Source organism: Pseudonaja textilis, chromosome 2 (assembly GCF_049901715.1).
Source record: "Pseudonaja textilis isolate UNSWEBS1 chromosome 2, rPseTex1.2, whole genome shotgun sequence".
Classification (NCBI taxonomy): domain Eukaryota; kingdom Metazoa; phylum Chordata; class Lepidosauria; order Squamata; family Elapidae; genus Pseudonaja; species Pseudonaja textilis.
The window spans coordinates 62,139,075-62,164,705 of record NC_141991.1 but is presented as its reverse complement, the minus strand read 5'-3'; the positions used below and the strand labels follow the sequence as shown (position 1 = coordinate 62,164,705).

At 41.0% G+C, this 25,631-nt stretch overlaps 1 protein-coding gene across 1 annotated transcript in view; it reads right to left on the bottom strand.

The window, feature by feature from the left end:
- LOC113454058 (hyaluronidase-2) overlaps window positions 1–24,757 on the bottom strand; it is a 41,413-nt gene extending 16,656 nt beyond the window's left edge. The window contains exon 1 of the mRNA XM_026725491.2: window positions 24,592–24,757. The gene's annotated coding sequence lies outside the window, so the exon portion shown is untranslated. The remainder of the gene's footprint in view (window positions 1–24,591) is intronic.
- Window positions 24,758–25,631: the final 874 nt, after the last annotated feature.

Below are 25,631 nucleotides of genomic sequence, written 5' to 3'. Positions count from 1 at the left end.
GTGTAGGAAATTATTCTGCCTAGGCCCTCATATTTTAAGGGATCCACCCAAGATTTCCCTTTAAATGAATCAATTTCATACGTCAAAAATTGTACCTTTAGTGGAAATCTGCTTCAGCAGTATTTTTGGCAACATTCAGGACATAATGACATAAAAATCACCAGATTTCCCCCCAAAAGGAAAATGTACCTGCCTAGAAGCACAGCATGTTCAGGAGTCTGCTACAGCAGCTGCCGGCAGAGTTTCTGGAAGGGCATTCTTGTTGCATCATAATATAGATTATCTATCATTCTTGTCCCCTGCCTACTCCTGATTGCTTCTTGGGGAGCCACAGTTCCCCACAGCTTCAAGTTTCTTACAACTAGAACTTACCATTTCCTGGTTTACTAGTCTGATGTCCTGCCTAACCATTACACAAAATTGGCTCTCTTCAGTATATCAAACTCAGGCAGAAAAAGGGTTACTTGAATAAACCATAGCTAACTTAAGGAAGAATAGATATTTTATGTAAAGGCCGCCTAAAGGATTCTTTGTTTTTATTACTTCCTTAACATTCCTCAATACAGTTACAATTTTTTAAAAGTATTCCTCAGAGTCAGATTAAAGAAATGAACTGTAAACCACAAAATGTTACATTTGTCCTCTGTCTTTCTACTATTCCAAACCCCAGTGCAAGAGGAGTTTTGGGGGGCTTTTAGTGTATGGCACATGTTAGCCAGGGATCACCGAGGTGGCTGGCTGGCTGCTACCATGAAAGGATGTTTTTTCTGGGTGGTGTTATCTTTACCTGAGGGATGCCTGAATGCTGGTAGGGATTCGGGGGAGGCTCCTTTCTTGTCCCTGAGCAGCTTATTCGCTCATGGGAATTGAACTGCCAAGCTGTTGACCTCAGCAGTGTGCAAGCCCAGTGTCTTACCACATAAGCCACCACAGATACTTCACAAGAGGAGTAATCACAATTTACAAGTTAATTGTTAGAATCACTAAACTAATTTAAGTAGTGCTGACATTTGCTGTGTTGAGGTTTTGTATTTATTCCCAAAAAGTTTATTTGTATCAGTATTGTATGAATACTGAATTTTGGGAAGAGGGAGAGTCAAATTTTGGATTTCTCTGAGAAATCCAAAGAAAACCCGCTTTGATGACTACAGTCATAATCAGAATTTGAATCTGAGTAATTTTATACCAGCGCCAGAAAATCTGGCCATCATAATCTAAAAATTTCCTTTGTCAGACTTCACTTCTCCAACCTGGTACACTCCAGAAATGCTGGGATTGAAGCACTTTGGGAATTATTTTAATTTTGCTAGCTGAGAACTCTTGTTCTGCAATGCCAATAGTTCTAGTGGTAGATGGTTGGGGAAGGGTTTTTTTTTAAAATTAATTTTATATTTGTCTTCCCAAAGACGCTTAGCATGGCTGTTTATGGCTAGCCTATTTCTGCCTAAAAGAAGTAAATTCAGTGGATATATTGTATGTATATCTGTCCAAATTAGAAACCAAAATTAGCAAAACATGGCTGAGTGGGAGCTGCACAGCCCACCAAGTTGAGACGAGAGTAAATATGGATAGGTGGAGCCATAATTAAGGCATCCATCTTGAAAACTTAATCTCAGTTACACTCTGAGCAAGAACTTTACTCCTTTTTAAGTAACAAAGCTACTTTTGGGGGGGTGGAAATAGGCTAGAACCCGTTATAGTTTGACTGGAAAAGTTTCCAGTGGTATTAAAAAACCTCTAAACCAAAAACTGCTGCTCCCCACTGGCAAAATTGCAGAGGGTGTTAGAGCAGATGGGTCCTTTAGATGCCCCCCAAAATGGTTGCAAGGGGCCTGATCAGCAAGAGAGCAGAAAATGGAGAACAAAGGACTCTACTCTCCCCTCCTCCTTTCCCTGAGAGCAAGCTTTAGCAGAGGCCTCCTCAAAAGCCCGACTCTTTCCACTTAATCAAAGGATCAGCTCCCAGTGAGAGGGGTGGCAGGGAATGAATGCACTTGAGCAAGGCAGCAAATCTCTTGAGATAAAGGCATTGCCACAGCTGCTCACAATGGAACTCTCAAAGGGGCTGGCTAGACTGGAAAGGAGCACAGAGCTTCATCCCACACAAAGGGACTGGAAAACTTCCAAATCCCAGCAGATAAATCCAAGAAAGGAGATGGCAGAGCTCTCTACAGATCTTAGGTTTAGAAAGGGCATAAAAAGTGATTTCCCATGTCATCGTTTGAATGTAAACATTGTCTTCTGCTTTCATTAAAGACATTCTTCCCTGGTCCATTCTTGCCTCTGATAAGGCCAGTATATAACCATTATTCAAGGCTTTTGAAAGACAGGCTGAAAGGGTCCCATCCAAAGCAAGCTCAGAGTTTGAAATGATAAGAGAGTTACTTTTTATTCAGTGCAATTCAACTATTGTTAAAATATGATCAGAAGTGTTTAAACAGGGACTGGAGAGCCACTGGTCAGTAATAGTTTAGTAAATTCCTGCTAAGGGCAGGGAGTTAGGCTAAACACTGTTCCAGCTTATTTCCAACCTTTGGATGCTTTGATTCTAAAGTATAGCATCCAAGCCAGATATCTCAGATACACTTTGGCTACCAAAATAAGAGTGGCGTTAACTACCTTTTTGCAGCTAACGTACAGATTTTTGAAAACGTGCACATCACCAGTATAGGGGTGATCATATTCAGAATTCTGCAGCTGGAACAAAGAGTTTAATCCTTTCCTTACTCACCATGCTCCTGTTGAAAATCCTTTCGGTCCATCTAACACATATAGTAGCTGATACATAGTGCCATTGAACACAGTTGGGGATTGCAGAAGAGATCAGCCAGGGATTTTCTCCCAATGCAAATAATTCCCTAAAGGAAGGATTTTCTCTGGAGCCGACTGAGGGAAAAAATCTCCAATCCACAATTCACATTTCAATAATTATCAATTCCACCCCTTCTCACATTTGAATCTGCAAATACGTATTTGGCAGGTTTTAAAGTTAGAGTGTTGTTGGTCTAAGCCCTGGTTCAATCTAGAGAATTAATTTGTAATAGTCCCATGGCTAAAGTATGCCCCAGATTTTGCTTGGTTTTTATAATGTGATGACTTCACTAACGTCAGGTGTAGAAGTAGCATGTTTGCACTGTCAGTGAAAGATGTGGCTGTTACTCATTTCATTTAAAACAGACTGGTTCTTCAAGAGGTGAGGAAAGAATGGATAGCCCAGTGGTGGGATTCAAAACTATTTACTACCAGTTCTGTAAGCAAGTCTTGGTGGGCGTGGCATTGCTTGGTAGGCGTGGCAGGGGAAGGTTACTGCAAAATCCCATTCCCTCTCCACCCCACTAATCTGCTTTCCAGCTCCTGTGCAGGGCAACAAAAGAAGACCCAGCCGATCAGCTGGGACTTGGGAGGCAGAGAATAAATGGGATCAGGGCCAGTCACAGAGATGGTATTTGCCGATTCTCTGAACTACTCAAAATTTCCGCTACCGGTTCTCCAGAACTGGTCAGAACCTGCTGAATACCACCTCTGGGATAGCCCCTACAGAATGAAAGTAAAAGCCTTCCACAGAAGGGTAATGGAGTAGATAACTAGCATGTGTGTGGAGGGGTTGGGGGTGGCAGGTTGTATAGCTTAGCATTGCTGACCACATTCTACTTTCAGACAGCAGCTGTTCAATACACCCAGCCTCCAAAATCTTCAAGCTACAACGTAAATGCTAGTGGTGTATACTGTGCATGCAGACACAGCTCACACAACCAATTGCTGGAGTCTGTAACTACACAGTCTGAGGGGGGAAAAAAGGCTGCATTTCTGTAACAGAAACATTGTGGGATAAGTACTGGTTTAATGATACTATAATATCCTTTCAAGAGAAACTTTACTTTGAGAAAATGCTGTGGATCAGCTTTGTACACTAGTTCTTGACATTAAACTCCATCCCTGGAGACTATCTGGACTTTGAGCATCAGTATGAAAGCAATTGGTAACTACGTACTTATTAGAAAACAAAGACAATACTAGATCTTAAGTGTTGCCACATTTTGTTATACTATCTGAAAAGTTCAGCCTACTATGAATTGCAATTGGTAACGATTACCAATTGAGGGGTCCTTGCCCAAACTATGCAACATCATCAGTGCTAGTCCAAGGACCTCTCCAAGGACTCCTCATTTCAACCCTGAGCTACAAATATTCTCCTTTATTGATTATCAATTGTTATTTATAGTAGGGTGAAGGTTTTAGAAAGCATAACAAAATTTAGTAACACTTAAGGACTAGAATTTTCTTTTTCCATTTTTCCATTTTGTATTTTTTCCTCTCTTCCTTTCGATCTATCATAAGGTTCACCTATCCAAGTGAACTCTAGTGCAATCATTTAATTGAATTGTGTTGAACTAAATTAAATTAGGCAATATTCTTCCATCTACGCATCCATCCATGGCTAAACCTGAAACCAGAGTCTTTAGGGTGTTCTATTCAAGAAAGGTTGGCTCTAGATACAAGTACCTATCCGCCACTCACACAAGTCAAGCTGCACATGTGTGGCCAGTCCTTGCACGGCCCTGTTCCCCTCTCAGACACACTCCCAGCCAGGCCTCCAAGCTACAAATGTTTTACATAAGTGCATAGATAACACATAAGTACTATATGCAAACCAGGTAATATACAGTCTTCATATGCATTTGGAACTTGGCATCTGCCTCTGTAAAATGTCAGTTTACAGTCCTATTTCTCATTCCTAGGAAAAAGAAAAAAAGAAACAAGAACCAATGGCAAATCAGGTTAACCACACCTACATACAATCCAGCAGGATCCCTAGCACCCTAGCCCAAGGATGGAAATCACAGCGGTACCTTTAGGTTTTTCCAGAATGCCAGTAGGGTGGGAGGCACATAGACATCATTTTGAATGATCTTTTTTACCTCTAGGACAGTGGTTCCCCAACTTTTTCAGCTTGGCAGCCCAGCTGGGGGGGGGGGGCAGAGGGGACAGGGTCATGCACGCAGTCTCAATTTGCACGTGTGGTGGGCCAACACATGCACACACTCAATTCGACTTGTGCGAGTTGACCTGCATGTGCATGTGTGTGCGCCAGTCCACCATTTGCACAGCCCAGTTCCAAATAGATCACGGTCTGGTAGTGGGCTGCAGCCCAGGGGTTGAGGACCCCTGTTCTAGGATATTAGCTCTCACATCTAATTTGCATCGCCTGCAAATGTATTAAGTATTCTCACCACAGAGGAATATAATAAATAATGATATAATAAATAAATACATTGAAAAGTCCAGGCTCCAGAATGAACATTGGCCGTTCATTCTAGTTGAGAAACCATAGATGAATCCTCCTGAACATGATTTTGAGTCAGCTATATACCTAGTCCAGGCATTGATCATAACAAAATGAGATTTATTTATTTTTGTCAAGTGTCTCATTGTAATCAAGATATATTCCACAGAATCCTACAATATATTAAGGAAGCTATTCAATCAAAAATGAGGGAATGTCGATCTGCATGATTAGTTTTGGACGTACTCATGCTGAGTTGTGATAATTCTGAGATTGTTTTAGATCAATTTCATTATGACCTGTTGTGGAATCTTTCCAAGTACTGATGTCAGACCAATTTATCCGAGGTTTCCTAAATCCCCCTTTTCTTCCCCTTGGAAGGCAGGAACAATACTCGCTCTTCCTCTGTCTGGAAGGTTACCCATTTTCCAGGATGTCTCACAAAATAACACATATACATTCAGTTAGATCACCTGCAAGTTCCTTTAGAATACAATAACTGTGGTATCCACAGTTGTCTGAAGAAACACATTCTATTTTTGGAGGAGACAGAAGCAAAATAAGAGTTGAATACCTCATTTTCCCCCTTTATTACTTGTTAAAATTTTGCCATATTTTCTGAGCAGCTGCTGAGGTGATTCTGTTCTCTTCCTTTTATTCAGAAGCCCTTGGTATTATTCAGCAACCACAATTTATTCTGAGCTTCAACTTTCCTGACATTATTAATATAGTTCTGTCCAACTCTTTTGTTTCAGGCCTTTACTAAGCTTTTTGTATAGCTATGTTGGCTTTTTTCTGATGTCTGCCATTTTCCCCTGGAATTGGATTTTTACTCAGGTGCTCCTTTCTGAGGAACTTCTTTCTACAAATCTTGAGCTGTTATTTCTATTTGCTTTTCCTGCCATGAAATCCTGCTTGGCATCATTGTAACATTTTCGATAAAGCAAATAAATGTTTTTTACTGGTTTCCCATTAGTGAGTTAAATTGCTGTCAATCCATCCTGGAGATGGCAAGAAATGCTACCATAAAATTTGCTATTCCCATTGCCCATCTTATCCTCTTCTGAATCACACCTAAGATGGTATTGCCCTCATTTGCACACCTCGGTATAGGCATATATTCTTCTCTCTTGACGTTCCTGCTTCAGAATGTCACTTAACAGCAGAGAAAACATCCACCAATCACAGCACTGCATGCATCTGACTTTCTGACTTTCAAGACTTTGCCATTCTTCTCTAGGTTGATTTATCTGCCTCCTCCAATATTCCAAATTGAACATTTCTCAAGTTTAAAATAAATGTGAAATATTAGTTCACATTATTTTAATCAGTCTCAGACTGAGAGTAATTCTGGAATAACGAGGAGTATGGATTTATTTATTATTTATTTTATTTTTTAAATTTTATATCCTGCCTTTATTATTTTTATTTTAAAAAATCCAAATTGCGTATTAGTAACCTATGTATAATTTGATTGTTTATGAGACCTCTGTTACTAAATGTTGTATCTTATGATTCTTGATGAATGTATTTTATTTTTTCTTATATACACTGACATCATATGCACCAAAGACAAATTCCTTGTGTGTCCAATCATACTTAGCCAATAAAGAATTCTATTCTATTCTAAATGACCAACATACCTAATACTCCTGTCTCCTCCTATTTTTTTCCACAAAAACAACCCTGTGAGGTATGTTGGACTGAGAGACACTGGCCCAAGGTCACCTAGTCAGATTTCATGCCTAAAGTCTAGAATTCATGGTCTCCCAGTTTCTTGTCTGGTGCCTTAACTATCAAGCCAAACTGGTTCAAAATATGTAAAGATAAAATGTGCTTCAAGAGCAGTGGTGGGATTCACATTTTTTTACTACAGGTTCTGTGGATGTGGCTTGGTGGACGTGGTAGGGGAAGGAGACTGTAAAATCTCCATTCAGAGGCGGGATTGGCCAGTTCTCCGAATTACTCAAAATGTCCACTACCGGTTCTCCAGAACTGGTCAGAACCTGCCGAATCCCACCTCTTGTCTGCATCATACCTACTCTGCTTGACCAGGTGAGATGGGCCAATGTAAATTCCCACCCCTGTTTATTCCCAAAGAGAAGGACATCTTTACCATAATCCTGCCACTCCCTATATCTTCTTTTTTGAGGGAACTGAAACTAGATTAGCTGCTGAGAAGCCACCTGCCCTCCTAATAGAAATTCCACAGAAGTTCTTGAGAATGATAAATACAGGGAAAGTGGCAAAGAGCACACAAATGTTTGGCCCTTCTTCCCAAAAGAAAACGTTGAGGTCTGCTTGCCTTCTCTCTAACTTGTTGGAAGCCTGGGCAGAAGATCATGTCAAAAACAAAGTAGGTGTTGTGGTTATCTGGAAGCAGGTGCAGACAGTGGAGGAGAGCGAGGACTTGGAGGAGGGGCTGGGACCATCAGGGAGTGGACTGCTGCCCTCAGAAATGGTGGGGGCTGGCAGCAGTGACGAGGAGGTTTCAAAAGAACCTGTGCTAAGTGCACATGAGCGCAGGATGCTTCGTAGGAGGGAACAGCTGAAGCTGCATAGACGACTCGGGAGTAAGGAGGCAATGTAATGGCCCCTCCTTCTAGGGAATATAAGCCTGGTTGCAAACGGTTTTTGCCTTTGCAGAAGGCAAAAAACGTTTGAAGGGTTAAGTGTGATGATAACAGACTGATTTATTTGAAGGTTTTGCTAATTGGACTACTTGGCTGCAAACCATCTGATAATTACAAAGAGGTATTTGTAGAGTAAAGCCGAGAACGTTTCAGTTTTTGAGTTTATCTTTGTTTCTGTTCTCGGGGAATTCGGCTGGGTCAGAACAGAAGGTGAGTTGTGAACTATGAGGAGACCCAATTGGGTATAATCATTAAGGCACAAGGCTAGAAACCAGGAGACCATAAGTTCTAGTTCTGCCTTAGGCACAAAGCCAGCTAGGTGACCTTGTACCAGTCACTCTCAACCCAGGGAGGGGGACAATGGCGAACTATTTCCAAAAAAATCCTTGCCAAGAAAACTAAAGGAATAGTCAAAGCAGTTGCCAAGAATACAAAATTAAATTGAATACACTATATAATAAACACACAATACACAATACAGAGATAAACTCAACATACCACATTGCCAGGCACTCCCCAAACATTCCTCTGATCACACCCATGCCTCCTTATCTGACAGTTTCCAAGGGAGTAGGTGGTGAAGAACAATAGATTTTACGGTGTTATTATAGTAAGAGAGAAAGTACTACTTGCATTATGGTCCAGTTAATGACTGTGATTCAGTCCCAATGAGGTCAGGTAAATCCTCCTTGCTTATTAATATCAAGTTAAGGATAAATAATTATGTTGTACTTCCTTTACCCACTGAAGGAGAAAGTTGTCAGGAATTTCTTGGCAAGATTGCTTGGCATAGATATATATAGCAGGCTGATATCTAATTCATACTTCTTTGAAAGGTCTGTAATTTATTTTTGAAGATGTGTTTCACCCATTATCTTTGATGAGATATTTGAAATTAGCCTCCAAAAACAGTGTTACTTTTATTATTCCTATATTTATTTTGATCCAGATGTTGTCTACATATTGGCAAGCTCATTCATGTGAAATTTTCAGCAAATGTGGATATTTTTTACATGGATGCAGCTCTTTCTCCCTTTTTCCTCCCATCCAATTTATTACTCTACCAAGCACTCCTTTTCAGTGAAAAGAAGATGTAGCAGTGAACTCCCAAATTCCAGAAGTCTTTCTCAACAGCTTCACTTATGTGTTAAAGGAGCAAGAGACAAAACACAACTCTTCGAGAAGCACATGCCACAAACTCTTATCCTGAATTTTGAGCCTTAGCATCGCTTTCTGAAGTCAAAAGAAATTAAAACCTCTGTAGAACACTACCTCAAATCCCATTTCAGCCAGGAAAAGATTGTAGTTGATGGTATTGAGATGGCTAGAACAACCTGTGACCACATATTCCTCCTGTTCATTTTTCATCATAGATCTGTAATAACAGACAGCAAAGCATTCCTGGCCCCATAATGAAGCCCAAGAACAGATTGAAATGAATCCTGATAATCAAGTGAATCAGAGAGGATTATTAAATAAATGTTCTTCTCAAAATATATTTATCCTTTGATTGCCTGAAAAAAAAACCTCTGTTCGATGTACTTCTGCAATAAACATGGTGGTGGTGAAGAATAATTTATTGACCTCTATTGTGAAAGAGGTAGACACAACCTTGAGTCAAGAGCAGTTTCTGGTGACAAATTGATGCTTTCATGTAGTTTTCTTACAAGCAAAATAAAAATGGTTGGTCATTTTCTTTTTCCAAGACATTGTAGCAGGAGAACCATATTAAGACTTTAGTAGCCAATTGGTAATAGCCAAAAATCAGAAGTCAAATTTTCGACTACCACAGTTTGACAACATTGTAGATGAACAAACTTGATTCAAAGACATCTAATAAAGTGAGCTGTAGCTTACAAAAGCATGCCTTTTAATCAAATTGTTAGCCTGAATAGGGCCCGCCGGATTTGTTCTATTCTTCTCCAGGATCTTTTTTTCAGGCTTCCCAGCCTAACCTACTAAGATTTTATGGTGACTTCTCATCCAAGCACTAGTCAGATCTCACCCTTCTTAGTTTTTTTTAAAATCAGCTTTCAAATTGGCTTATTTTAGAACCACTCTGATGTTTCCACCAATATCCCTTTGAGTGTCATTCTGGTTATTTAATTGCTATAAGTTCCCTCAAAAAACCCAAGAAAGCTAATATGGCTCAATCCAGGAGACGAAGTAAGAAGGGGGATGAGCTGAGACACTAAGAAGGGAATGGACATCCTGAGGTATGACATGAGAAGAAACACCAAGGGTGAGGAAAGAAATGAGCGAGAAACAATACTGGGGGAGAGGAAGGAAGCCTGTGAAGAGGGATCCTAGAAAAGGCACCTTAGCACCACTGCATTTGAAGTTGCTTTTAAGCAACTTCTTCTCCTAGAGCCACCAATACTACTGTATTGGCAACACTGCTGCCCAGTCTTCTCAGAGACCCCAATTTCTCATAGGTGGATCCCATCCATGTCACTTGAGTGCAACAGGATTAATTTTCAATTTGAGTTTTCCAATTCCAACCTTCGAGCCTTCATCCAGTATAAAATAAAGTGGCTGTGAAATATTGCAGCCAAGGACTAGGATCAACTAGCTGAAATATTTCTCCTCGACATCTAGTTTCTATGGCTCCAGACGCATGTCTAGCCCAGGTCCTTTCAAAGTGGACCTCAGGAATTGCAAACAGTCCTGAAAGACTTCCACACCTGCTTTCCTGTACAACCTCTTACATCAGACCACAGCAGGTTTTGTCATCAGTTTCCCACTGCGCTGTTGGCTATCTGCAGAGGTTTTCTCTCTTTTACGCCCGAGAGCTGCTCTTCTTATAGGATGTGACCCATGGATCAGCCCAGTGTGATTATTATAAAAGCCATCGTTCACTTTTCCTGTTAAAAGTGAAAAAAAGGCACATCCTGTCAAAGAGGTGACGCAGAGTTCCATCTGACTTCTTGATAGGGCAGGAAACTCATATGCTGCCTGAGCTGAAGGAAACTACTGAAATATAGGAAGCTGGTCTCATAACAGGAAATCTGAAAACACTTGCTGACATTCCAGAACGAGGAGTGCTAGGCTGCCTGCCTAATTGCTGGAGTTGCTTCTTTCTCCCTCTCCCTCCCTCCCTCCCTCCCTCCCTTCCCTCACTGATAGCTTCCTAGTCATCCACCCAAAATTCCCTGATTGCCTCCCATTGGAAACACCTTCATTTAGGGCAGCGGAAAGATCTTACAGATCACTTTTAAAATTTCAGTGCCTTTTATAAAAATAAAATAAAATATCGATTACAATATTGGACGGTGGAGAAATCCAAAAGGAATGAAATAGCTTAAATTGCAAGTCTAGCCCAGCATTCTATAACATTGCAACCCAGCAGTTGTGTCGGGACTAGAATTGGCCACATTGACTTGGGGTTTTGAGAAATCTGCTTCCAGATTAATGTGACTCAGTATAAGGTAGGACCCTGCCACCTAAAGCACATTTGCTATGCTTCTTTTAGCTCTACTCCTTTTAGCACAACATACTTAAAAAGTATTCTTTTGTTTGTTTACTATTGCTGTCCATTCCAATAACAATGACAATTAACAATTAATCATTCTGAATTTGATTGTAGATGGCCTAGTCCATACTCTTTGAACTAATGGATACATATGGAATTTGTATCCCAAAAAACATAGATTTTTACAGAGCAGTTCTTGGCCAAATAAATAAATATTCAGTGTGTATTTTTTATGGTAAGGTAGGTTTCCATTTGCATTTTGTACAAGAAAATGTTGAAATTAAGATTTTGGATCTGCTTTTTAAGTGTAGATTAATGCAAAAACAGTATGAAATGGATGCATACACCTGGACTGATAAAAGAAAGTAGAACGATACATGTATGTCTATTTGTACTGTAAAATTTGAATTGGAGGCCTGCCTTAGCACAGGTACTTTTTAGTTCTACCCAGGTCATAAACCTGATTTTGGCCTATACTACATCAGATAATAGAGAAGGACTGATATAATTTATTTGAAAATATTATCCCCCCCAAAATGTACAAATAATTTGATTGTACTCACACATTGCATTAAGCTATGATTTGTGTGATGACCCGTAGTCTCTCAAAATAAACCAAAACGCAAAACATACATTAAAGTCTGGTAATGCCTTCAACTTAACTTCACTGTTTTATTAGGCACAGTTTAAAGTCACAAAAGTAAATAATGAGGCAAAAAGAAAACCAAAACAAACCATATTGACGAGAGTTCCAAAGCAAGCCAAGATAATTAATCATACATTCCAAGAAGATAACGGGGAGAGTCCATGGGAAAAACGCCAGCAAAAATAAACTTCTTTCAAATGAAACACTAAACTTTGACTCCAGCAATTCTGACTGCGTAGTTACAAACTTATATACATAGCTCCCAGCTGCAAGCCATGAGGAAGATCATGGTAATCTTCTCCTGAGTAGACCTTGCTTTTCCCTAATCCTGTCCTCCCTGCATGACCTAGGATGGATAGGGGATGGGCCTGGATCCTCCTCTGATTGCTCAGCTGGCCTCTGCCCTTCCCCAGCTTCTCCACCACCTCTGGAGCCACATTCCCACTCCTCTTCCTCAGAGTAAGTCTCCACCAGGGGCATGACACTATCCCCCCTGCAGGGCCCTCTCCCCCAGACCAGGCGGATGAGGATGTTGAGGAAACCGAGCGTGAAAGTCCTGGACCAAATGAGGAGCATGAACATCAGTGGCATCGACCCAGGTGAAGTCCTCTGTTCCATAACCTTTCCATGCCACCAAATACTAAAATCGGCCTCACAACTGGCGTGAAACTCGGATGCTATCCACTAACAGGGAACAATGAAAAACAGGGTGGATATGCATGGTCCATGGCAGGGAGAGATGATAAGCCACAGGGTTGATCACCGCCTTGATCGGAAAAGATCCTAAGTAACGGTGATCAAGCTTTTTCAATGGTCGCATCATTGGTAAGTATCGAGTAGAGAGTCAAACCCGATTGCCTACCGCTAAAGGCGGATCATCATGATGATGTCGGTCTGCAAACCATTTATAGTCCTCCTTGGCTCTCTCTAGTTGATCGTGGACCATGTGGTGCACGGCTGTTAACTCCTGCAAGAATGTATCCACTGCCAGAACTGAGGAATCAGATGGGGCTAAAGGGAAAAGTCATGGATGAAACCCATAGTTAGCAAAGAAAGGGGACACACAGGTGGATGCATGTTGAGCATTGTTATAAGCGAATTCTGCCACCGGCAGCACTTCCACCCAATTGTCTTGTTGAGTATTACTGAAACAGAGGAGGTACTGCTCCAAAATAGCATTCACTCTCTCTGTCCCCCTCATCAGTTTCGGGGTGATGAGCAGATGACAGACACACCTGAACCTGCAGTTTTGCAAGTAGGGTCTGCCAGAAGCGTGCCGTAAATTGTACCCCCCGATCTGATACCATGTGGTCTGGTAACCCATGCAACAGGAAAACATGGAAGGTAAACAATTGAGCCATTATCTTGACCGATGGAAGACCCACACACAGAATAAAGTGGGCCATTTTAGTCAACATATCCACCACCACCAAAATGGTTGTGGAACCATTCGATGGTGGTAACTCAACGATGAAATCCAATGAAACTGCCCCCCATGGTCATTCTGGCATGGGCAAGGGCTGCAAGAGACCAGGGGGCGCACCAGGAGCATACTTGGCTTGGCGACGGATCCCACAGGACGCCACATATCCTGACACATCATGTTTAAGTCTCAGCTACCAAAATGTCCTAGAGATGAGGTGCAGTGTTTTGAACACCCCAAAATATCCCGCCGCCGGACTATCATGACATTGATGTAGGATAAGGCCATGAAGAGCACCTCCAGGCATGTAAATGCAATCATTGAACCACAACAGGTCCCCAATATATGCCCAAGGAGCCTCTTATCTCCCATTCTCATCCAATTCTCGACATCGAGCTGCCACAAATGGGTCCTGCCGCTGCGCCTCCTGAATCCTCACTCGGAGATCCACAGGTTCCTCGGTGGCTGCAAACCACTCCAACGGAATCACCGTCCGGGGCAAGATTTTATTCTCCCTTCAGGTAAACTCGGGCTTCCAAGATAGGGTATCAGCGCGTTGATTCCCTCCACTCGGAACATAGGTCACCCAGAAATCAAATCAAGCAACGAATAAGGACCATCTCACCCGACGCTGGTTCAATGTCCGAAGTATACGTAGGTGTTCCAAATTGCGATGATCCACCCAAACCTCGATTTGGTGACGAGCCCCCTCCAGGTGGTGCCGCCATGTCTCAAAAGCAACCTTAACCACCAATAGCTCCTTGTCCCAAATCGTATAGTTGTGCCCTGGAGCCGACAATGTCCAGGAATAATAAGTGCACGGGAACAAGGTGCCTGCGGGAGCATAGGCCTGGAGGAGCATTGCACCAACAGCCACATCGGAAGCATCTGTTTCCAGCACAAATGGCTGGCCTGGGTCAGGTTGTTTGAGGATAGGCTCGGAAGCAAAGGTGACTTTCAACGCCTTGAAAGCTGCCTGCTCCTCAGCACCCCAATGGAACTTCTCCCCCTTCTTGAGCAGATTAGAAAGGGGAGCAATCAAGGCAGCAAAGCGGGGAATAAACGTGCGGTAGTAGTTCGCAAACCCCAACAGTCGTTGCACATCCTTAACCCGCTGTGGAGGTTCCCACGCCGGCAATGATTGTACTTTTTCTGGGTCCATTTCCACCCCGGCAGGTGAAATACAATGTCCCAAGAAGTCAATTGTGGTTTGTGCAAACTGACATTTCTCATGCTTAGCAAACAGGCGGTTGGTTATCATGCAAACGTTGCAACACCAGCCGCGCATGTTGCCAGTGTTCCTGCAGGGAGTCTGAGTAAATTAAAATGTCATCTAAATAAATGACCACGAATTGATCCAACAAATCATGGAAAACATTGTGCATGAAATGCATGAACACAGCTGGGGCATTGTTTAATCCAATGCGTAGTTACAAACTTATATACATAGCTCCCAGCTGGAAGCCACAACAAGGAGAATCATGGTAATCTCCTCCTGAGTAGACCTTGCTTTTTCCTGATCCTCTTTTCCCTGCATGACCTAGGATGGATAGGGGATGGGCCTGGATCCTCCTTTGATTGCTCAGCTGGCCTCTGCCCTTCCCCAGCCACCTCAACCACCTCTGGAGCCACACTCCCAATCCCTGTTGGCTGTTCCTCCTCTTCCACCAGGGGCATGACAATTTGTTTAAATACTTCCAAATAATTTGTTGAATAAGCCACATTAGAAAAATTAATGTATTGTAGTACTAAGACTTTTAAATTCCAATGACTGACTTCAATTATATCCTAAAACTAAAACTGAACAAGCTATCTTAAAGCTTGGTGTAGTTGACTCTGCCAGAGTGGTTTAGTTCAGATGCTTAGCTGCTGCTTGTTAGGTTTAGTGCTTCTGCTTAGACATCATCAAAACATTTTGGATCCAGTAGCTTCACAAATTAGAAGTATCTGAAGATATATTAATAAAAAACACAAGCTGGAAATGTGGAAGTCTATATCTGGTAGCTGTAAAATGTCACATTCAGCAAATCCTTCCAAGTTTAGACCTATTTTTGTTCTCACAGCACTCCACCCTGCTGAAGCTCAGAGCAAGAAGTTGCCCAAAGCAGCAAGGTTCACAGAAGGTCTGATTACAAAAAAAAGGCACGTGAGCCCAGGACAAACCTACAGAGGAATAGGAACTGAGATTTGACTAGCAACAAAGGCACTTTTTAATAGGAGCCATACTGTCAAAGTGCAGGCTGAGTTAGATTCTTGCAAGATAATTGTTAACCAATTGCTGAAAAGCAGCCATGCTGTTGGGATTGAAGCTGATGCTTTCAACCAGTGACTCTAAGACTTGTTGAAACATCACTTGAGTATTAATCAGTGCTGGCCTGAATGCCTTTAGCTTGAGTAATTAGCTTGAGTAATTATGCTCTAGCTTGAGTAATTATTTTCTTTTGGAAACCGGAAGCATGTTCTTCATTCGTATGGAAAGGAGTTCACGTTGACTGGGCTTTGAAACAACGAGCAATTTTGTCTATAAAGTGTGCAACGATAGCAAGTTAGTTTAGTTGTTGAGGCAACTAAATGCAAATTCAGAACATAGAGAGAATCAAGGAACGACAACCAGACAGACAGAATGGGCATGCTCTGGGTCCCAATAATCAAACAATGACACCTGACAGGAAGCAGACCTTCCCAGTCACAGTACATGTCCTTTGGAATAGTAGAAGAGTATCCCATGGTGATACAGTGGTAAGAATGCAATATTACAGGCTAATTTTGCTGACTGACTGCAGTTCGGCAGTTTGAATCTCACCGGCTCAAGGTTGACTCAGCCTTCCATCCTTCCAAGCTTGGTAAAATGAGAATCCAAATTGTTGGGGGCAATATGTTGACTCTGTAAACCACTTAGAGAGGGCTGTAAAGCCCTTTAAAGCACTAAGTCTGAGTGCTCTTGCCATCCTCCAAAGATTCATATGCTTCTACCCTGACTATTTCTGCGTTCATAAGTTTCTGGAAATGTGTCTTTTCTCCCCAGCCGTTAAATTAAAGCAGATGAAAAGTCTCTTATAAGAATTGAGGTGTGAGGTGGGATAGAGCTTGAATGTTTCCTCTTCTGAGATACATAATTCTTCTACGTGTCATCATTTATCCAAATGTGGTACACTATGTCGCCTAGGATATTTTCAAAGTTAGGCAGCCTTTTAAATTTCACATACAAAATAAATATTGTTGTAGTCTATTCTACGGCTACCAGATCTGGACTGCAAAAATCCAAATGACCACAAGATAGCAAAAATGGACTCAGGTGGACAACATTGTATCCCTTTGCTATTATCTATTGGCCATCTAGATTTTCATTGTCCCTATCAGATATACCTACTAAAGCCTTTCCTGAAGAATTGAAAACTGTTCCCCCATCTGAAATAACAGGCACTAACACCAAGACCATCATCATCATCCTAGATAATCCCAATTCCCTGCCTAAATTGAAGCATGGAGATACTGTAGTTGCAGTAGATTAAATGATGTGTTGGTTATAAGGCACTATCACTCTTCCCTCAAAAGGAGTACCTCTTTCTGTCTAATCTCCTTTCCCCTCCAGCTAGTTTATTTCTGCTCATGCTTTAGTGGAGGCCTCTATTGTTTTTATTATTCTGATGAGAGAGAGAGAGAGAGAGAAGTGAGCACACTTGCCAACACAGGGACCATCCATCTACAGACCATCCCCATGACAGCAAGGGCTTTCTGAAAATTTCAGATTCCACTCAAGCACCCTGTTCAAGTCACTTGTGCGTCACTGTGCATCCCAGATGACAAACTCTGTAGTGCTTATGGAAATATTTCTTGCGTACAAAAGAGGTATGAGCTGAAAGACACAACCTTTCTTATGCTAGGTGCCAGGGAATCTCTTTCCATTCCCTTCTGCTTCTAATTCACCCTTGGAAATTAAACGAGCCAGCAGATAAAGAGAATCCAGGGGCAACTGATTCTGCCCAAAATATTTGCAGTGTAAAATTTCATTCAAGTTAAACCGATCTTCACATGCACCTCTTCTCTCCTTTCCCTGGTTACATAAATATCAGAGTCTGTGTAAAGAAACGTGTTCTGCAGTCCTTGGGACTATCTGGACAGTACTTACTATCGCATTAACTTTGTCATGTCGGTTATTTTAATTTAGAGTTGAGAAGACATTTCAGGACTATGATAACAGGATTTCCTCCCTTTGTTAAAGTGCTGATAATTGTTTTAGGACAATTGAGGCAGTATTTATGCCTGTGTTTCTTCCTGTCCTCAGACACAGTGGCTTTTCAGATCACAAGGAGATTCAGCGGAAACGGAAGACTTCCAGATGCGTAGGGCTTTGTTTCCTGATCATAGTTATCTCCTGAACCGTAGACTCCCAACTGTATCACCACAAGACCGATTCCTCAGGGCAATAAAATAGAAAATGGCAATGGAGGAAAGTACAAAAGGGGGGGGGGGAACCAGAGGACCAGAGGACAGAAGAATATTTGGTATGGGCAGAGGCAATTCTAATAAGAAAGACTTCCAATTGCATTTGTTTGTTTCATATTAGAGAAATTATGAAGAAATAGAACTTTTGAAAAATTGCTGGGAGCTACTTCATTATTATGGTTCTTTCATACAGCATTAATCTAATGCAATACTAATGAATACTATTAAATTGTAAATGGAGATTTATATTCTGTTCTATGTCCTCTCCGTGAATTTGTTATGAGCAATCAGTTTGACTTCCTCTGGAGAACTGGATCTTCATCCATTCTCCACCAGAATGTTGTGCCTTCAATACTTAAATATGCTATAATTTCCCAGCTTATACTAATAAAATGAATTATGCCTTCTCATGCTAGCTTCAATTCTTTTTAATATTCATTAAACTCTTTTGAAAATTCTGATGACAGATAAAAAAATATATTTCAGTTTCATGGAGAACAGAAATTAATGTAAGAAAATCTCTTTACTCATTTTGAATTACACAAACATATATTGAATACAAGAAAAGCTAAATCGAAATGTGAAGCATTGTAGTTACATTTCATATTAAGTACTGTTGAACCCTTGTTGGCTGGGGTCAGACTCCATGCTGAGCTCTAAATCGTGATTTATAAAAACCACAATGGTTTTCTTCACACAATATCTAAATCATAGATAAATAAACCACACTTTGGCTTCATGAAACACAAACCCAACCAAAAAAATCTTGAAATTGCTGTGCCAGAATCAGAGCAACAAAGAGTAACACGAGAGAGAGGTTTTGGACTTATGAGAATCTCCTATCCCTGCCTCACACTTTGAACACTGATATCTTATGTATATCAATACTAAGGTCACCTGGTTGTTCAGTCAGAGCCCTAAGGAGACCGGGCTTCTGGCGGAAAAGGGGGAAGGGAAACAGGAGAAAAGGGAAGTGCCTCATGGAGATGTGGCAGGAAAAGAGAGGAAGAGGCAGAAAAGAATACAGAATTAATTTCTGAACCTTAAAACATTAATTTCAGACAGAGAGAGGGGGCGGAGAGGGAGGGAGGGAGAGGGAAGGAGGAAGAGGGAAGGACGGAGGGAGGGAGGGAGAGAGAGAGAGAGATTCAGCAAATCCAAGATGAAACTGAAGAAACAGTTGTGCAAATTTATCCTGGTGCTAAACAAGTCTATGTGTCATCTGAGCAGCATATACTGGTACTAAAATAAGACAGTCAAGGAAGAGAGAAATTGCTGTGCCAATATAACATCTGGAAGAGGAGCAATCAAAAGGTAAACTTCTAGAGGATACGTTCTTTGAGTTACAGGGTGAATGGAGAAGTTCCTACTTTAAAGGGTAAAGATAGGGCAACTACAGGTAGTCCTCAACTTATAACCATTTGTTTAATGACCGTTTGAAATTACCATGGCACTAAAAAAAAGTGACATGACTGGTTTTCACACTTACTAACTTAACAATTGCAGTTCACTTAACAATGGTTTCTTTACAACATACAGTGATTCTCTTCCTCATCATCAGAAGCTGCAACTGCAGGTGCATTGCAGGAGCAATGTTTGGAGATATAATAAGGTAGTTCTTGATTTACAACAGTTCATTTAGTGACCGTTCAAAGTTACAATGGCACTGAAAAAAGTGACTTATGACCGTTTTTCCCACTTACGACCATTGCAGCATCCCCAGGGTCATGTGATCAAAATTTAGACGCTTGGCAATTGATTCATATTTATGACAGTTACAATGTCCTGGGTCCGTGTGAATCCCTTTTGAGGCCTCCTGACAAGCAAAGTCAATGGGGAAGCCAGATTCACTTAACAACCAGGTTAGTAACTTAACAACTGCAATGATTCACTTCTCTGTGAATCAACTGTGACAAGAAAGATTGTAAAATGGGACAAAACTCACTTAACAACTGTCTCACTTAGCAACAGAAGTTTGGGGCTCAATTGTGGTCATAAGTCAGTATGGTCTATCTTATAGGTCTATCTGTAAAAAGTTTGGTATCTCCCATTGTTATGAATGGATCAGGCAAGAAGAGATCGAATGTGGATGGAGGTGGAAACCTGAAAACCTTTCAAAATGAAGTTGATGATTCAGTCCTCTGGTCTCCTTCCTTCTTCCACTTTCCAAATAATGGAAAAATAAATTTTAGCACGTCGTTAGGAAGCAATGGCTTTATCTTCACATTCACACAGAGGACAAAACAAGACAGGATACAGAAGTGAGAAGGAAACACCCTTCTCCTTGATAAATCCTTCCTCTCCCTCTCTCCTCTCCCAGCTGATACATTCAATAGGCAATTAACAGCCTGCAAAAAGTTGTCTAGCTCACACAATTCTAGTCATAGATTACAGAAAATGCTGATGTGACCTGAAAATAGTTTATTTGCTTTTATCATCATAGGAAATTTTATTATCTGTGTAAATGAGCATGATAAAATACTTTCCTTGCTGAGAAGGGATGAGCCACAGTATCTTCTTCAGAACTGCTCTGTGGAATTCTCACTATTTGGCAGACAAAGTTGCTCAAATCCACCTGGAGTTAGATTCTGATTGAGCAAGAGATGGTTGTTGTTTTTAAGGAAAAGGCTACAATTCCAGAGTGTCTTGGAGGGAAAAGATGATCTGAACATATTTTAGTTGCATTTAGACCAGTGGTGAGATTCCACATTTGTTTCCTACCGGTTCTATGAGAGAGCGTTTTGTGCACGCAGCACTCAAAAACCACCCTCTGTGTTAGCGCTAGTGAGGTGAGCTGTTTTTTAGCTCAGCTGAGGCATGGCAACAAAGGAATATAGGACAGGAAAGGGTGGGGGCGGGGCGGTGGGGGCCAGCCAGAGATGGTATTTGCTGGTTCTCCGAACTACTCAGAATTTCCTCTACTGGTACGCCAGAACTGGTCTGAACCAGCTGAATGCCACCTCTGATTTAGACCAGAGAAAACCATGGAAGCATCAACGCTCTTACTGATGATGCTAAGAAAGGCAGAACAGGAATGGTATGTCCTATGTTAATTTTGGTTCTGGTACCGTCAGTGTGCTGATTATACCCAATTATCGATCTTGACTCTAGGTTCCCCAAGTAATGCTCTTGGAGCCTCGTTCCATTGTCTGGAGGCTATAAGGGCCTAGACAGGGTGGAATAGGCCCAATCCTAACACAACTATGTGACTGTGGGTTTTTCCTCCCTCCCTGGAAAATGTTCCATCTTTAGTTCTGGATGGGGAAGCCCTTCTCCATTTGGGATTGGTGCAAGCTCTGGAGATTTTCTTGGACACAGGCTCCTTCTCAAACAATATGCCACGAAAACCTTTGCAGAGATTCATCTTCCAGTGGTTTATGCTTTTCACTTTTCTCTTTTTCTTCTTTTTTAATGTTGTTCCTTGCCCAGACACTTATGTAGTTGGGTGGCCCTCCAAATCTAATACATATATTATTTTGGCACCAACACAGTATTTTCAAGCACAAAGTATTTGCTGGATCATTTTCACATTCTAGCTTTTTTGTGTATGTGTGGCCTGAATGGTTTTTGTAGGAATGTTTTACTGTATTTTATGTTTTGGCACACTGTTCTGGAATGGAAAGCACTGTTGTAAATGAAGAAACTATACATTGGATAAGTACATCTTCAAAATAATGCTGATATATAGCTGAGACTAGAATCCATAATTTTTATTGGTACTGTTTGTGCATGTGGAAGCTTGGAACATGTGAAATTCCCTTGTTGAGACATCATGGTTTTTGCAAAGCCTTCACGCCATTATTATTTTTTTGCCTTTGTTAAAATATAAGTTGTCAGATTTCTCCTGGGATTACAACACAAATGTTTAAGCAACTTCCACAATTCAACATTAATACTGCTTTGGACATGGCAGAGATGAGAGGTATGATTAGTAATGTAGTAAAAAGATAGTTCATTAATTCATGAACCCATTGTATTCCTGAAGGATAAACTTGAGAAGATAATTTAATTCCTTCCAAAGTTAATCTTCTCCCACCTGCTATCCTCCAGATGTTGAGATATACAATTGCACAAGTCCCATCAGACCAAGGAAATCTTATTTAGTCACTACAATTCTTGGTTTTCTCAAGGGAAAGAACTTTGTGCTTGGAAACAGCCATTGTATTATCGATGACATCATGGCTCCTCAAGAGAAAGGATAAGGCCTTATAGCTAAAGCAGCTTTTCTGTGGCCCAAAATGAAGTAACAGGAAGAGCTGAGAAAGAAAGGAAATGAGCTCATGCGAGATGAGAAGGGATGTGTGTGTGTGTGTGTGTGTGTGTATTGAGGAGCAGACAGTCCAAAGCATATGAGGAAAGGGAGCCCTGCAAAGGGAAACCCCATATGACCAAGTTATTTCAAGTTCTGTGCAAATGCAATAACCAGAAAGGGGGAAATGATATATTGCAAATAGTTTGGAGATCAATTATAAAGCAGAACTTCATCTGGTCTGATTCAGTCCTGCTTTCTATAGAAACAAGAAGAACTAACAATCTATGCAATTTTGCAAGAGATCAGCCCAACCAAAAATATTTAGCATATGAACTAGTTATGGTTGACTTTCCCAAATTGCAATCATTTGATTCAAATCTTTCTTTTCAAATCTTTGGTTATACAAGCAACCATCCACTGAGATTCCTCTTACTATTTGCCCTGTTCAACATTTCCCAGCCTGCTACTCTGCAGCTGTATTGACCACCTGGTCAACACAAGCCAGAGGAAATATAAGCTACATACACAATTATGGTAGTTGAGAATGGCAATAGTTGTATGTTATCTTGTATGCTATCTTTTATGATGCAATGGGGAATATGATCTGATCAAGGTAATTTGTCAGAGAAAAGAAGTGAAAAATTGAAAGTTTCATTTATATGATGAAAAAAACTAGAGGAAGGAGGAGAAGGATATGACGATGACTTTGGACTGAAATACTTAAAGGACTGTCTCTCTTTTTTCCTGTCCCACAGGAGGTACATGCTCCAGATGCCATTAGCTAAGGAGTGACAGCTGCCACAGCCCAGGAGGAAACATTATTCTACCTGCGATTAAATTAGCCCTGATCCAGCTGCCTTTTGCAAGGCCTAAGAACTTGGTTTTGTGTTCAGGTTTGGAGCCCCAATTGTGCAATAAAGCCCAGTTTTACTGATAGTTTGTTTTATAATGTGAAGCTACTAGGTGTTTTTCTTTTATATTATGTATTTTCTTTGTTTTACCCACTTTATTGTGAGTTACCCAGAATTCATATGTGAGATAATTGGCTATATAAAGTGACTATCTGCCTGAATCAATCAAACAGTCAATCCATTATTAAACTCATACACTGCCAAACTCTGAAAAACTCTGGGCAGCTCGCAACAGTCAAAGAAATCACAATACAGTTAATAAAACATAAAAGATAAAAGATTGCAAGCGTGACAGAGCAGATGGAATGAAGCAAGGAGTCTCATTCTCCCTCACTAAAGTTGTGAGACATGAGTCATGTCTTCACGGCTCTTTTAAACAATAGCAGAACAGAGGCCATCCAGTTCTTGGATGCACTTGATTGACTAACGATAGAAAAATAGGGAATGTCAGCATTCCAACCAAACTCTCCTTCTCAAATCATCACCCAGAAACAAAGTCCATCCAAGTAAGAATTTATTAGAGAAGTCATATTGACACATCTGGGAAAACACGAATCTGAATTCCCGCATTTTCCCCTGCTACACTAAAACTCTCACCCAGCCCCTTACTGATGACCCTCAAGTCACACTCTCCAATCTACCTCCATTCTGTCCAATCCCACCAACTCCAAACTTCAGTGACTCGACCTTGAGCTCTGGTGAAAGAAAGTTTTTGTGGCTACCCTCACTTCTCACTTTGCTCTCATTCCCACATTTACCCATCCGCCCTTGTGGGAAGCCCCAAATCTGATTCAAGATGGATCCGGAGCTGACAGGGAAATTTTAAGAAGTAGAATGGTAGTGGATAGTTTGCAGCCTTTTACATTATTGAAAGAAGCAACATAATGACAGTGTGTAAGAGTGCACTTCTGCACATATTGTTATTAAGAAGTGAGAATTAGGTATGTAAAAAAAAAAATAAACCACAAAGCAAGGAAGAAGCTACTTAAGAAATTTATGGTCAGCAGTTGGAATTTTTAAAATTATCTTGCAGTTAAATTAATGATGATCATTAAGTTAATGACCATCCTCATCCTGTCAACCCCACCTCCAAGCCCATCATACCATTCAAATCTTAGATCTCCCAATGGATATCCTTTTAGTTTCTGGCCAAACCCGATGAAAAATCCTTCCTTTGATTTTCCAACCCCTGCCCACAGATCAGCAAAGTTCCTCTCCCCAACCACAATTTTTATGTTGCAAGGTAAACCCCACTACAACAAAGCTACAGAATGAAGATGAATGCTATTCCGTTCTTCCTTGCTAGATTTCTGTGGACCTGCAGTGAAATGAAAGATTGAATGGAGAATCTGTTCTTTTCCTTTAATCATTACAGCACCAAAGGAACAAAGGTACAACAAAGAGGTGGGTGGGGTGGGGAGAGGAAGCTTGCATTAGTGTCAGAGAGCCTGGGAAGGCAGAATAAGCCTGGGAAGGCACTGGGGAACTTGTCAAAACAGAACCAGATAGTGACGTTTGCCTTACCTGTATGGAGAGGCAGAGAAATGAGCAATCAAGGCCTGTGGTGGTCATAGTCCAGTTGTAGCACCAACCTGGCTCCATTGACAACTCATTGCTATCCAGATTGGAATTTCGTAAACTGGCTCCAGGAACATCCAGAAGAACAAAACACTGTGCATGACATGTATGGCTGTTGGGGAAACAAAGGTGAAGAGGTGGTTCAAACAAGCAAGAATAGAAAGAGATAGAAATCTAGAGTGAACACGGTTGGCCTACACTAGTTTGCCCTCTGTTTCTTTTTTCACATTCCAAACTTTTAATTGGTTTGCTACTGACTCCTTTTCTGAGTTCTGAATAATGCTGCTTGCACCCAAAGGAAATAAGTACGAGAAGTGACATGTGTGTAGGTGTAAGTGCTTTTTTAGCCAAGCCTAGCTGAAGAATGAATCCATTTGTTTGGTAGTAAAGGGCAGCATAAACAAAGGAATCTTCAATAAACAACAGAACACATGGATTTCTGCATCACACCTCCACAGATGATCCCTGAGAGAATGAATGAATTTTCACATCCCATCAAGCCAGAACTTGCCTAACTGTGGCTTTGCAATAAAGCACAATTCTCTGCGTTGGTATACCACACTAAGCCATAAAAAAAAACAGATTTTACAAAACACAATAGCTAAGTTCAAACAATAAACTAAACCAAGCCAAAGAAACTACCGTACTTAAAGTCTTAGTGCAATGTTTGATTTCAGGCAGGGTGTATGTGGATTACATAAAGGATCCACATAGAGAAAATACTAGAATTAAGGACCCTACTCACTTTTCAGTCACTTTACACATTTCTATAAACAAACGTGGCTGCAGTTTTCCACAGTTCTGGCTCAAAGGGCTGCCATTCCCCACTCAAAGCACTGGCTCTCCTAAGAACCGGAGAGCCATGAGAACACCAGCAACTGAAGGGCAAGGAGGGCAAATGATATCATGCTTGTTATGGCATCATCCTGCAGATGACATGCTTTGTGTAACTTGAGTCGGTTATGAGTGGTGCAACTTACTTTGTT